General features: G+C 40.0%; 1 protein-coding gene across 1 annotated transcript in view; it reads left to right on the top strand.

The window, feature by feature from the left end:
* SLC35F1 (solute carrier family 35 member F1) overlaps positions 1–15,868 on the top strand; it is an 889,467-nt gene that overhangs the window by 550,061 nt on the left and 323,538 nt on the right. The window lies entirely within an intron of this gene.

Here is a 15,868-nt window from a genome sequence, read left to right as displayed (position 1 = left end):
TGAAACTATTATTAGGGAAAGCCATCACTATCCCTGGGAATAAGTGACAGGAATAAAAACTCTGCTTTTTGGGATCTGCCAGGTACTTGTGACCCAGACTGATGCTGGGCTTAATGGACCTTTGTCTGACCCAGCATGGCAGTTCTTATGTTCTGCTCTCCAACTGTTTTTGCACGGTTTCTGTACTCTGATGGCACACTTATATGTAGACAGATGGCTTTAATGTGTAAGTCCGCTCATCTGTGCTGTTCATTGACTGCTGGCATAAAAATGTTGCCAGGTAAGCATGCACTGGACAGACAGATGGTTGCTCTATAATGCATTTATCTCTTATACAAAGAACCAATAATAATAATAGACAAGTTCTTAAATCAGCAGACTATATCTTCATTAGTTTTTTTTTGTTATATACTGTATAACAACAGCCATATATGAGCTGCTCTATATCTGATTTTCTTAATAATCAACAGATCACAAAAACAGCAGCTTATGTTTTCTCTTTTACTCCAAGCTTTATTACCATCATAAAAATGATAAAAGGTTCCACTTCTAAGGATACCAAAATGCCCTTAATGTAACAAATCCTTCATAGACTATGCTCACATGACTGTAGCTTATTGCAAGCAGTTCATAAGGGTAGCAGCAATGTGATTGTCTGTTATGGGATTTCACCTGCAGCAGAAAACTTGCAGGGACCTGTCCCATTTTCTCTCTCTCTCTATTCAATTTAATAAGACAATTTGACAATTTTTTTCTTGTGCGGTGGCTTTTGTATACAAGAAATCACCATTTTATTTTATTTTCTTGCGTAAAAGGACTTTATGTGCAAAGGAAACTTTTCAGAGGGCTGTCTGAAAGATTTTGTAATGGATTATTTGTAAAACTCTTGCTATGCTTTGGTGAAGTGATTTAAGCAAGGAAAAAGACTTTTAATGTGTCACTGCTTCATTATACATTTACAAGTGAAACACTTCATTTTGGGGGATTTGTAAATGTTTTATATTGAACTTTTAGGAAGCATTTTGATTGATTTAATCACAAAGGACTTCATTCAACCAAAATATTTGTGGACTCTAGAAATCTAGTACAAAATTGCTGAACTGTAACTATTGTAAAAAGAAAATGTTTGTCTTAAAAATAAATCTATTTGGCAAGGGCTGAGAAAAGATAATCTAGGCATGTAGGAGGCCACGTCACAAAAATATTCCACGTGCAGTAATTGAAGCAGACCCAATTAGTGCCAGGAGAGTGCATATTAAAGAGGATGATAACTACCACAGAAGAAAAGTTGATAAAAAACAGAAACAGAGAAACATGATAGCAGAAAAAGACCGTATGACCCATGCAGGCTGCCCATCCATCCAATTAATTTAGCATTATAGCTCCTATCACTTCCTTAGAGATCCCCTGTATTTAGCCCATGCTTTCATGAATTCAGATACTGTTTTTGTCTCCACCACTTCCACTGGGAGGCTGTTCCACACATCTACTACTCTCTCTGTAAAGAAATATTTCCTAAGATTACTACTGACTCTATCCCCTTTCAATCTCATCACATGACCCCTCATTCTAGAGCCTCCTCAGAAGGTAAGATGAACAAAGGGTAATGGGTTATAGATGTAAGGGGAAGTTTTATGCCTATGGATAGGGGATCCCTGCCCTTCCTTTCATCCTTGATAGCTTGATGAGAGGTTGTGATCTATAGTACAGATCACACCCTCTCATCAAGAGGAGAAAAGTGGTATAAAACGTATTTTGACCATACCTGTTGTAGGTATGCCACAACCCCCGAGGAGCCTTTCGAAGAGATAGAACATGTGTCACCAGGAGCCCTTCTTCTTGATGCTGAGACATCCAGCATTCAAGGATCATGGAGTACAGAATAGGGATGTTCAGAGGGACGCCATATGTTGCATTCGGGATCCGTATTCGTCGGGGGGCAGATATGTTTGTCGGGGGGCAGATGCATTACATTCGGCAAGGGGGGCCCCCGATACGTACATGCGTTAATTCTTATTTGTTTCCTGGCTAAAATTGAATTAAGTACAACCCCCCACTGTCCTGACCCCCCCCCCAATACTTACCAAAACTCCCTGGTTGGTCCAGTGGGGGGTCCGGGAGCCATCTCCTGCACTCACACCCTCGGCTGCGGTATTCAAAATGGCGCCGATAGCCCTTGACCTTCTATGTCGCAGGGGCTACCGGTGCCATTGGTCAACCCCTGTCACATGGTAGGAGCAATGGATGACTGGTGCCATCTTGTGCTCCTACCATGTGACAGGGGCTGACCAATGGCACCAGTAGCCCCTGTGACATGGTAGGAGCATAAGATGGCACTGGCCATCCATTGCTCCTGCCATGTGACAAGGGCTGACCAATGGCACCGGTAGCCCCTGTGACATAGTAGGTGAAAGGCTATCAGCGCCATTTTGAATACTGGAAGCCGAGGGTGTGAGTGCAGGACATGGCTCCTGGACTCCCTGCTGGACCACCAGAGAGTTTTGGTAAGTCTTGGGAGGGTCAGGAGGGTGGGGGGTTTGTTTAATTGGCTCCTTTAGACTGGCCGAATAATACGGCGAAGATTCGTTGTATTCGTGGGGAATCGCAATATTTTGCGCTTCCCCACAAATACAATGAATATGGCCCTTACGTTGTGGGTTACAAATAAGTAGGAAACAAATTCACACCCCTAGTATAGAACCAGTTTTAGGACTCCACTAATATTGTATGAAGTCTACACGTAGCATTATGCTTGCTTCTTTGTGAGTAAAACATCACATATGTTGTTCTGCTCTCTACCCATGTCCATGTCATTTCTCTACTCTTGTTGTATCTCACTTCTCTCACACCACTCAGATGTTTTTGAGACATCTCCAACATGCCAGCAAAATGTTGCTCGCAAATATGATGTGCAGAAACAACAGTAGCCTCTTTCATGTCAAGATGTGAACACATTTCAGATGTATGTTGAATCTGCTGATTCTACATGAGTGCAGCTTGTTGATTCTGATGGACCTGGAAAACATCGTGATACTGAAACAGTTGAAAGTTACAACAGAAGAATAATGTGTGGCAATCATAAGAACATAAGAACATGCCATACGGGGTCAGACCAAGGGTCCATCAAGCCCAGCATCCTGTTTCCAACAGTGGCCAATCCAGGCCATAAGAACCAGGCAAGTACCCAAAAACTAAGCCTATTCCATGTTACTGTTGCTAGTAATAGCAGTGGTTGTATTTTCTAAGTCAGCTTAATTAATAGCAGGTAATGGATTTCTCCTCCAAGAACTTATCCAATCCTTTTTTTAAACACAGCTACATTAACTGCACTAACCACATCCTCTGGCAACAAATTCCAGATTAGTTTTAAATGTGCCACATGCTAATTTCATGGAGTGCTCCCCAATCTTTCTATTATCTGAAAGAGTAAATAACCGATTCACATCTACATGTTCTAGACCTCTCATGATTTTAAATACCTCTATCATATCCCCCCTCAGCCGTCTCTTCTCCAAGCTGAAAAATTCTAACCTCTTTAGTCTTTCCTCATAGGGGAGCTGTCCCATTCCCCTTATCATTTTGGTCGCCCTTCTCTGTACCTTCTCCATCACAATAATATCTTTTTTGAAATGCAGCGACAAGAATTGTACACAATATTCAAGGTGTGGTCTCACCATGGAGCAATACAGAGGCATTTTGACATTTTCCATTTTATTCACCATTCCCTTTCTAATAATGCCCAACATTCTGTTTGCTTTTTTGACTGCCGCAGCACACTGAACCAACGATTTCAATGTGTTATCCACTATGACGCCTAGATCTCTCTCTTGGGTGGTAGCACCTAATATGGAACCTAACATTTTGTAACTGTAGCATGGACTATTTTTCCCTATATGCATCACCTTGCACTTGTCCACATTAAATTTCATCTGCCATTTTGATGCCCAATTTTTCAGTCTCACAAGGACTTCCTGCAATTTATCACAATCTGCTTGTGATTTAACTGCTCTGAACAATTTTGTATCATCTGCATATTTGATTACCTCACTCGTCGTATTTCTTTCCAGATCATTTATAAATATATTGAAAAGTAAGGGTCCCAATACAGATCCCTGAGGCACTCCACTGTCCACTCCCTTCCACTGAGAAAATTGTCCATTTAATCCTATTCTCTGTTTCCTGTCTTTTGGCCAGTTTGTAATCCACGAAAGGACATTGCCACCTATCACATGACTTTTTACTTTTCCTTGAAGCCTCTCATGAGAAACTTTGTCAAACTCCTTCTGAAAATCCAAGTACACTATCTACTGGTCAATATATCTTAGCAAGATAAATTTTTAATAGTGCATGCAATCACAGATGTGGTACATGTATATCTTAAATATACAGTTACATAGACTTAGTATACACAAGGACTCCGACACAGCCGTGTTTCGCATCAGGGGCTGCATCCATGTCGGGGTCCTTGTGTGTACTATGCCTTTGTAACTGTATATTTAAGATATACATGAACCACATCTGTGATTGTATGCACTATTAAAAATGTATTTTGCTAAGATATATTAATCAGTAGATTGTTGCCATACATTATTCCCCTGTTGTATGTTAAATACATGTGTGTGCTGTTAACTCCGCCCGTTTTGTGTTCTTTTGCACAGTTGAGTTATACAGAAGAGTGACTCTCTTGGCTTATCCTTCCCTTTCCCATTCAGAAAGACTCAGCATATGCAAAAAGACATGAATGCAATATGAGTAAAGAAGTAACACTTTATTTTCACCATCTCCTGCAGTGACTATGTAGGTGAGGTGTGATCTCCTGAAACCATATCTTACGCTTTTATTGCATGTCTGGAAATTGAAGTGAGATAAAGGCTGTGGATGGGCCTGCGGCGATATAGAAGATGAGGACTGACTACAGAGAGAAATCCTATCATCAAAAACTTAAATAACTTCACTGGCCTCAAACATCAATAAAATGCCTATAATTATATCAGAATGATTATAGAGGTAACCTTTGGGCTGATAATCCCAGATAAGGTCCCAGGACCCACACCTCAAACATAGTCTCTTAATGTTAAATCTTCCCAAAACGTTATTTCAATCTGAGTGTCCATGATTCCCTAAGCGGGGGAATGGATAATCTTCTAGGCCGTGTGCATTGCTTCAAGTCAATTCCCAATTTAAGGTCAATTGCAAGCAGCACTGGTGAGAATTGTAAACCACAGCAAAAAGCACACCGGAGGCATGGAGTGATTTCCAGCATAACTTTTACTAATAGATTATGTAGTTGCTGGAAACAGTTCTTTACAACTTTAGTTGTTTCAACATATGATGTTACAAATTCAGTTCTTGAAAAAAATGTGTGACCCTTCTATTAATCTATTTAAATTGATTGGTGGTCAAATAAGTTCCAATGAACTAGTTGTTATCATTTCCAATCATCTGGAATAGTTGATAATCTGCCTCCTAACTGAAAGGGAATAGCCTTTGATTTTAGCCAATGGACAAAAGTTCCAGTTTCTCATAGCTCTCCTGTAGCTCTTCTTCCTCTCCTTCCTCATACTCTGGTGATACCTGAAACATACTTGGTTTACTCCTCTTCTCCTCTTTATCTCCTTGAGATGATAGTGTATCTAAACATGTTTCCTCAAAGCTCCTTCTCTCCTCTCTACTCCTTCCTTCAGGAATGAATGAAGATTTATTCCTCCTCCAAAATTCTTTACAGTCCACTCGAGCTCTCAGACTGAGAGACACTGTTGCTTTAATTGGCACACACTGTGATCCTAGTTGAATACTCAGGCATGATAAAAATAAAAGGTGCACAAAGAGAATCCAAAACATGAGATGAGGAGGATGGAAAAACTCCTATCTCAGAAAACTAAAAAATCACCACAGTTTCCAGACATGACCTGCAAGGTTTCAGACACATTCCTTCAAAAGGTGAAAGCTCCCTGTCTTCTTTCTGAACCTAGGTCTCAATTCAAGAAACTTTAGAGGCCTTCCTCCTTAAAAATAAACAAAAAAACAGAGAACAGCCATGAACATGCTGACCGACAAGTACAAATTCCACACAGGAAAATGGTGGTCTGGGTTTATATAGCATAGGGACACATATGGGGGAGCTATATACCTGCACCAACTATTCGTCTATTTCTCCTGTGCTAATGGTATAATCCTTTTGATTTCTGATAGAGATGTGGTAGGATTTCTACATAGAAATAATAGCAGCTGGACATAAAAACATGACAGAATAGAAAACTGTACACTATGTACAAAATCAGGAACATTGATATTAACCATTCTTTATAGACCTATATTTGGAACTCGTAATAGTGTGCTAGATTTGCCTTGGGCAACTATTATGCAATGGTAGTAGAACCAGTCTCCAATTTGGGTGCTTTATCCTTCACTTTGGGGTGACATGGGTCCAGGTTCAGCTCGGACAGGGAGGAAGAATAATCTGGAGCCCTCTGAAGTGTCTTCACTCTTTACTCTCAATGCCCACACTGAAGCTAGAGGATCTCCAACAGGTACCAAACAATTCAGAGAAGGAACAATGAAGGCAATAACAGCAACAAGGGTAGGAAACTCAGGAATAACACTCTCTGGAGTCCAAGAATTGAATTCAAATAAAATAGTCTTTACTGCAACTTAAATAAAATAATCCAAGCCACAATGCCAAAAATACAAAACAGCATCAAAAATATAATAGCAATGAAGATGATTGTTAGTTTGTTCCATCTTAGGTGTTGTACCTCCTTCTCACTTCTCTTGCATCATTATCCATGGAGAAAAACTGCTCCCCTTGCAAGGTGGGAAAACTGTAATGGGGTTCCAGCATAAAGTCAACCAGCAAACAAAGAAAATCCTCAAGCACAAAAACTGCAGGACAAATGTTTCACACAATAAAAACATCCACTTTAATTAGTCCCAGTTTTAATTTTTCTTCAACTGGAAAAAACTGTATTACTTTCTCAATGGGTTTAACCCTTTGAGTCCTTGTATCAAACAAATATCAAAATCTTCTTAGCCCTGCTTCTTCAGGTCTCTCAAGCAATCAGACTCTTACTTCAGATCCTCACTCTTGTCCCAAGTCCTCAGGGATACTGGGGTATGCCCTTCCCTTCAAACTGGTCAAGTCAAAGTCCCAAACAATCCTTTAATCTAAATTCTTTCATTGTGTAATTGTAAAACTTGATGAGCAGAGGCCCATCCAAAAAGCACTTAGCTTTCTTCTTTCTGAGACCCTGTGAATGTCCCAAACTTCTCTCCTCCTCCTAGATCCTGGGAGGATCCAAAGCTCTACAAAAAGTATATGAAATCCTGGGGATGGCGGATGTCAAAATACTAACTCCTCTGCTCTGAAATCTTAGGGGTATCTCTAGCTGCTTTCTTTTCCTGTACCTCCTTCACTCTGAAGTTCCTCCTTCTTCTGAAGTTCCTGGCATGCTCCTAGGCAATATATACACCAGATTCCATACCCCCAAAATGATGAGGTTTAAGCAATGGAGGAATAAAAAATACAAAACCCCTCTAGAGCTACTGAATATTCAAATTGCAAGGGCCATAATAGTGATGGTTTGGAACCCTGTCATAGCAGTAATACACCGATTCAGTGGTTCTCAACCAAGTACTTGGGACACACCCAGCCTGTTCTGGTTTTCTATATATTTGCAATGAATTTGCCTGAGATAGATTGTGGTAATGTATACAAAATCTATCTCAGGCATATTCATTGCAGATATACAGAAAACCAGACTGGCTCTCTGTCCCAAGGGCTAGTGGCACTGATTTCCTGATGTGGTCGACTCTGTTACTCACATATACATAAAATCGTCTAATTTGATTGAATATGTAGCCCTAGCACTTCTTGTTGTCAGTATAGAACTTGACTATGCCTAGCTGAATGTTTATATCACTTAGTATCAGCTTCACTATCTCTACTGCTAATACTACTCCACGTAATTCGACACAATATATGGTGTGGTTAGGATAAGATGTTAATTTAACCCTTGCCAAGGATAAATCTTATGTGGGATTTGCCTTCTGCATCTGTCATCTTCACATATGCCATGATGGCTATAGCCTTTAAAAAACATCTGAAATGACCCATGTTTTTGTAATGAGCTGCCGTAAAAGAAATAAGAGTACACATGCATGGAATCTGGAGCTGCTTGAGATGTCACAGGGAATCCTTTCACATTTTCCATTCCCATTTCTTCTCTGGAGGCAGCAGGGTGTCTCATTCTTTTAGCTCTTAATAAAGACCTCCCTTGTATGGTGACTGAAGCCACAAAACCGAATGGATCATATAAGCTGTTTATTGTGGACAAATGCCATGGTGGATATATATAGTTTCTCCTCGCTTGAGACTTGGAATGTGAAAATGTCTCGTTTCAGATCCCAACTTTGTCCAAAACTACACTGGAATGGTGGTGTGTTTACTCCCAAATCTAAGTTCTTGAGGTCTTTCACATGGTCTTCTGAAGGGAATAGATTAAATCTGGTCTTTAACTCTTCAAAGACGGAGCTCCTCCTCATCTCAGCAAATGAAGAAAATATTCCCATACCATTCCCTCACAACACATTCATCACTCATAAGCAGGTGAGAGATCTAGGAGTAATTCTCGATAATAGACTAAACCTTAAGAAAATGGTTAATACTACATCCAAAGACTGTTTTTACAGACTCCAGGTTCTGAAAAGACTCAAGCCACTTCTTTTTTTCAAAGATTTCAGAACAGTACTCCAGGCGTTGTTATTCTCCAAGATTGACTATTGCAGTGCCCTCCTCCTTGGCCTACCCAAATCGACCATTAAACCGCTTCAGATGATTCAAAATGCTGCAGCGAGATTACTGACCAACACCAGCCGCGGAAATCATATCTCACCCATCCTCAGAAAACCTACATTGGCTACCTGTAAATTTCAGAATCCTTTACAAAGCAATTACCCTAATACATAAATCCATCCATCACCAACTCCATCTCAGCCTTGAAATACCTTCAAACTTCATTCCTCCAATAGGCCAATTAGAGATAATCACAAAGGTACTTTGAACTACCCCCCAACTAAAGCCTCATGCCTTTCCTCGACCAAAGACCGAGCTTTTTCAATAGCAGGTCCATCTATTTGGAACAACATTCCGTCAAGCCTCAGACTAGAACCCTGTCTCATTACATTCAGAAAAAACTTAAGACGTGGCTATTCCACCAAGCCTTCGAAGATCCTCCAGACAACCCTTAATCTTCTTTTTCCTCTCCTGGACGTAGAAGATTAAAGTCTTACAACCATTCAAACGAAGAACTCTGGCACTTACTGATTAAAGCATCTTTTGCTTTAATCCAAATTCCTTTTGGACTATGCTTCTTTAATTATTTTTTGGCCTTTAACTTCCTTCCAGCTCTTAAGCTTCCCAAGTTTTTTACTCCTTGTTAAATGTAACTTTATCTTATTCTCTTCTTTTGTTAATTACTTTTATTTATTGCTTCTGTTATACCCTTGTTTTATGTAAACCGATCCGATATGGTTTATTTACTATGAAGGTCGGTATAAAAAAGTGTTAAATAAATAAATAAATAAATTACTTTGGCACTGTTGGAGACTATTTTATGGAACCTTAGATTGGCCTCAGCTAACATTGACCGAGTTCTCTTTAACAAGTCTGTAGATATGGACTTCAGTCCATCATCCACATAGATGTTTCTTTATATGAATTGTCTGGTAACTTTGCCATACTCCTCCTCTCCTTCTTGTGCTGTTCTCTTAAGTCCATAGGTAGCTACTGGAGGTGATGAACCTTAGCTGAAGACATGCACATGTCTGTAATAGAGGCAGCACTGGAGGTGCTGAGAGCAGGGCAGAGAGTCCCTTGCTCCTGGCAATTAAAGATAAGGTATCAAGGGGGATAGGGAAGGTTAGGGGGAAAGGGAGGGGCATGAGGTTTATAATACTTGTGGGTGGGTAGGAGGGGAAGAATGATATTTGATTTTATAATTATTCAAAACAACATCATATTATACCATCAGTATTTGCCGTAGCCTGTTGGTTAGCTAGATAATGAGACCTCATATATACTATGGCAGGGTACTGGTGAATTAGTCCCAGGGTGCCAATAGTTCAGTAATGCGGTGATAGACTCTGCGTGCACCGTCACAAAGTTATAATCATAGGTCTCACTAGATGATCAGAGTACCGACAACGTGTTGTCGGTTACTAAGTATTATAGGCAGTAGAAAGGATAAACATTTATCGTAGCATGTTTGGCTGTTATTGCAGTCAGGGACTCAGTACTGGCGTGTTGGCCCGACACGGCTCGTGTTTCTGGGGAACCTTCTTCAGGGGCCGCAGTGTGCCAGTGCTGCAATGTAATAAAGCAAAGTTAACACATCCCATGTTCAAGACAGACGCAATGCAAGCTGTTAGTTGCCATAACTTACTATTTTCCAGACTGCCCGCTTCTTCTGCTACTTGGCTGCAGCAATATTTTGGCAGCAGGATCCGCCATTTTAAATTGCTAATTATATACCTACCGCTGCGGGCGGGAACAGGTGAAAATGACGTCAGACCAATTTAGCTAGACCAGGAAACTAAATGAGCGAAGCCCATTCAACTGAGTCATTTAGACCGAAAGGTGTTACGGACATTAGAGTGAAAATCCACCACTGTTCACGAAGGTTAAGTATTTGTTTAATGTCTCCTCCACGTGGGCTAGGTAAAATCTGTTCAAGAATGGTCCATCGTAATTGGTCAAAAGTATGGCCAGTTGAACATCGCAGCCGCTTAAACACGGAGAACTTGGAAGCACCGATGGTAGATCACTGTATTGCAACTGGCCATACTTTTGACCAATTACGATGGACCATTCTTGAACAGATTTTACCTAGCCCACGTGGAGGAGACATTAAACAAATACTTAACCTTCGTGAACAGTGGTGGATTTTCACTCTAATGTCCGTAACACCTTTCGGTCTAAATGACTCAGTTGAATGGGCTTCGCTCATTTAGTTTCCTGGTCTAGCTAAATTGGTCTGACGTCATTTTCACCTGTTCCCGCCCGCAGCGGTAGGTATATAATTAGCAATTTAAAATGGCGGATCCTGCTGCCAAAATATTGCTGCAGCCAAGTAGCAGAAGAAGCGGGCAGTCTGGAAAATAGTAAGTTATGGCAACTAACAGCTTGCATTGCGTCTGTCTTGAACATGGGATGTGTTAACTTTGCTTTATTACATTGCAGCACTGGCACACTGCGGCCCCTGAAGAAGGTTCCCCAGAAACACGAGCCGTGTCGGGCCAACACGCCAGTACTGAGTCCCTGACTGCAATAACAGCCAAACATGCTACGATAAGTGTTTATCCTTTCTACTGCCTATAATACTTAGTAACCGACAACACGTTGTCGGTACTCTGATCATCTAGTGAGACCTATGATTATAACTTTGTGACGGTGCACGCAGAGTCTATCACCGCATTACTGAACTATTGGCACCCTGGGACTAATTCACCAGTACCCTGCCATAGTATATATGAGGTCTCATTATCTAGCTAACCAACAGGCTACGGCAAATACTGATGGTATAATATGATGTTGTTTTGAATAATTGTCATAGATTACATCATACATTCAACAGTCTTTATCTATATTTGATTTTATAAAACACTGGGACGGAGTTCTCTTTACTATTCAAAGGTTATGAGGGTTGAGGAGAGCACAACCTGACAGTGCCTTTATAAGATTTTTTTTTGGGGAAAGAGGGGATTGGCCCGCTGGCCCATTTGTTTAGTTTTCATTCTTCTTTAATGACAGTGCTACTTAGCCGGATATCTTTTAAAGATATCCAGTTAAGCAGCACATTATCCAGTCACACAAGGCCAGTTAAGTAAAAAACCTACCCTGCTATTTCCAAATATATCCGGTAAAGATTTTTGCTATCTGGCTACACATAGTTGGATAACGTTAAGCTAGTATAATCAGCGGGATTTCTGACTGTGCATGTAAAATTGGCCCCAAAACCCTAGTCCACCACCAAAACCTCACCTTGAGTTACTAGATGGTATAAGTGGTATAAATAGATACTACTATGCAAGCCTTATAAGGGTCTCTCTCTCTCACTCATATCATGGGTTCAATAAATTTAACATGCATTGTGATAAAATACCTATGCAAAGCACTAAAATAGTGCAGTAACTCAAAAAATATCCTTATCACAGGCATTATTCAAGTAAAAATGATAGCATTTTGATGAATCTAGGCCTTGGACACTTAACCAGAGGTGCTGGAAGAGGATATTTTGAAATCACAGTTTTTGTTGGGGTGACTCCAAAAGTTAATTGGGCTGAAACCTTGAATTTTGATCTGAATGTATAAAACTGTTTTGAATGAAACTGAAAAGGAAAACATCAGACTGCAAAAGAACCACAGTCAGAACAAAGCAGGCTGATATTCCTAGACAAATGCATCATCTGCTGCTGTTTGAAAAATGTTGAAGTGCTGTGATGATAATAAGACACCAAATCCTTTCTGAATCATTAAAATGAATGCTTTCAGAGTTGTCTTTTTTCTTTCCCTCTTTTTTTTCTGAAATAGAAGTCATTATATACCGACTCAGAGAATAGAAACAAATCCAACTTCCAGATTTCTCCATCAAAGCATTCTCTTATGTTCTGCTCAGTCTATCAATGTATTGTAATAGCTCACGGGGTGAGTTTTCAGTGAGATCTAGCTGGTTAACTAAAGAGACAGCCAGCTAGATCCCAGAGGTGAAAAATGTCAGCCACTGAGCAGCCAAATCTAACCACTCAAAGGGTGGATGATGCTGAAGGTTTTCCGGGCATTAGGGGAGGCCTTCACTGGCTAGTGCTGAAAAATAAATGTTAGCCAGCTCACCTCAAACTCATGTATTTCAGGCCTGAATCTAGCTGACGAAGTGCTTGCTGCTTAGATTTAGGGTCATTTTCAGCCGCATTTTGGGGGGGGGGGGGTTAGAGTAGGGCTGGGGGGGAAAGGTTAGGGGAAGGGTAGGTAAGGGGGAAGGGAACGGAGGAAGGCAGCGCGGCTGGGCGCACACAAGGTGCACAATTGTGCACCCCCTTGCATGCACTGACCCCCGATTTTATAACTTATAACTGAGTAACCTAATCACCCATTTAATATTCTTCTGTTTGTACAGCACTGTATCCATTTGTCGTTCCAGGTGGAATTTATTTAACTCAGTAGTTTGGGGTTCAAAACAGAATTTATTTCAAAAACACCTGAGCTAACAGATAACAGTCATAAGGGTTTCAGAACATCAACACAAGTTCCTTCAGGGCAGGGAGCTAGGACTGTTTTATTCATTGCTGGACCCAGTGCCAGTTAGAAACAGGAAGGCTAAAATTATTAGCGATTTCAGTTCAATTCAAGACACTCTTTTACAGATCAAGCAGGCAAACGTATGGATGCAGTATCAGAGCAGGAGTCTAAGCAGACTTTCAGGTGCTGTGGAACCTATGTAGTGCAATAGCATGGGGCTAGGCAGCCTTTCAGATTCCGGGTAGCCTTTGTGGAGCTGTGTCATGGGGCTAAGTAGTTTTCCACTTGTTGGGTAGACTGTATAGTGCTCAGTAGCTGTCAAGTTGCTAAAAACAAGGTTCCCGTTTTTAAAATTCCAGAGCTCTATCTGCTTCCTCAGGGGAGTGGCCACCAGTTCTTGCATCAAATTCAAACTCAATGTCAGATCTCTTCCCTTGCATAATATGAATTTACCAGCACTGGTCAGGGGGCAGGGCTCTGGTATTCCACCGGGGATGCCTCTGGCACTACATTAGACTAGGAACATTTTCAGAAAATGTGATTGTATAAGGCATTTCAGGAAAAATACGCCAACAAAGTGAAAGGATTTGGATATATTAAAACTGAATATGTTGTTTCTAAACTCTATTTTGAAGTGTCAAGGTCAACATTCTCAATAAAAAAAACAAAATTATCACAAGTCCAAACTGCTGATGCCCAGAATTTCTAATTGGAGGATGATATTGACATGATGTTCATATTTATTAATATGTTTTTAATATCTACCTACACAACACAGTAGAACATTGATTTTCAATATATTTTTGAGTAAAAACGTTTTGAACAACATTTCAGTTGGAAATAAGTTTTTAAAAAATTGTGATTTTAATTAGAATCTATGAGGTTAACTTTCAAAACATTCCACGCGGCCCCATATATGGCCATATATGGTCTTTCAGACATCTACTACAGTATTTTATAAGCTACGTGTATCAGGTATGTGCAGATCTAAAATACATGTGGTAATGTTTACCTTAGTCTTCCCCCTATTATGGAATATGTAGCAGCAGTAATAATGGTATTGTTCTAATTTCTATATTGGTTACAGTGTTGTGAAACATATTTTCCTGTTTTTTCATGATGTAAGTCATTTGTGAAAATCCAATAAAGATTAAATATAAAAAAAAAAAAAAAATACATGCATGTGTACCCCATAACATACACATAACATACGCATAAATAGCTGCCATACATGGAGAGTACGTACTTTTCCTACTTATTTTAAAAACACATTTTACGCACAAATAAAATTGTGGCTTGCTCACATAAAACCCTGTTTTACATGTAGAAGTTAGTATAGTTTAAAACATGCGTGCATAATTAAATCACCAGTTTGTTGGAATCTCCACCAGTTCACCCAGAAATTCTCCACATCATGGAGACCCTCTTAGTTATTCTCTCTGAACTTCTCTCAGTTCACCCGGACTTTCCTTACAAATAACAGTAGACAATAGATGAGTCTGACATCACTTGTGCAAGACAATTAGCAGATGTAAAATTATGCAAATAAGTTGACAGATGTGTCCATGTAAGTCTCTTATAAAATAACTTGTATGCCTTCCTCTTGGCCCCACCAAGGAATATCCCTACACTGCCCCTTTTTTGCACACATAAATGTGAAGACCAAAAATATACTTATAAGTTTGATGTTTATAAAATATGTGAGTATGTGAGTATAAGCTACTTACATGTATATATGCTATGTTTACATGCATAAATGTTTTGAAAAGTCACCCCTATTAGTTTTAGATTATTTCTGTCCTAAGATATGCAAATAGAATTAATTAAACAAAGTATTAAGTACTAGCATACCAAAATTCTGGGTAAAAAGTGAATTTCTAGCTCCACAAATGCCAATATTCAATAGGTCATTTAGTGGACAAGTTATCCAGCGTGCGCATGTTATAAAATCGGGCCTCCAAGTGTGTGCGCCGGGTAGCACGCGCACATGGACACGAGCGCACTCGTCTTAAAATCTACCCCTAATTGTACTAGGTCTGAAATGTCATTTTTTAGTTCCTTAAGAACCCTGGGGTGATTTACCACTCTTCAGTTTGTCAGTCTGGCCTACTACATCTTCCAGGTTCACCGTGATTTAGTTCATTTCATCTCAATCATCACCCTTGAAAACTGTACCCGGAATGGGTATCTCCCAACATCCCCAACATCCTCTGCAGTAAACACTGAAGCAAAGAATTCACTTTGACTTTCTGCAATGGCCTTGTCTTCCCTAAGTGCCCCTTTAACCCCTCAATCATCTAATGGTCCAACCAACTTCCTCACAGGCTTTCTGATTTGGATATATTAAAAAAAAAAAAAAGCATTATGAGTTTTTGCCTGTATGACCAACTTCTTTTCAAATTGCCTTTTAGCCTATCTTATCAATGTCTTACATTTAACTTGCCAATGCTTATGCTTTATCCTATTTTCTTCTGATTGATCCTTCTTCCTGTTTTTGAATGAAGTTCTTTTGGCTAAAATAGCCTCTTTCACCTCACTTTTTAACCATGCCAGCAAACATTTGGCCTTCCTACCGCC

This window comes from Rhinatrema bivittatum, chromosome 3, assembly GCF_901001135.1.
Source record: "Rhinatrema bivittatum chromosome 3, aRhiBiv1.1, whole genome shotgun sequence".
In the NCBI taxonomy this organism is placed as follows: domain Eukaryota; kingdom Metazoa; phylum Chordata; class Amphibia; order Gymnophiona; family Rhinatrematidae; genus Rhinatrema; species Rhinatrema bivittatum.
This window is presented reverse-complemented; position numbering and strand designations above follow the sequence as displayed.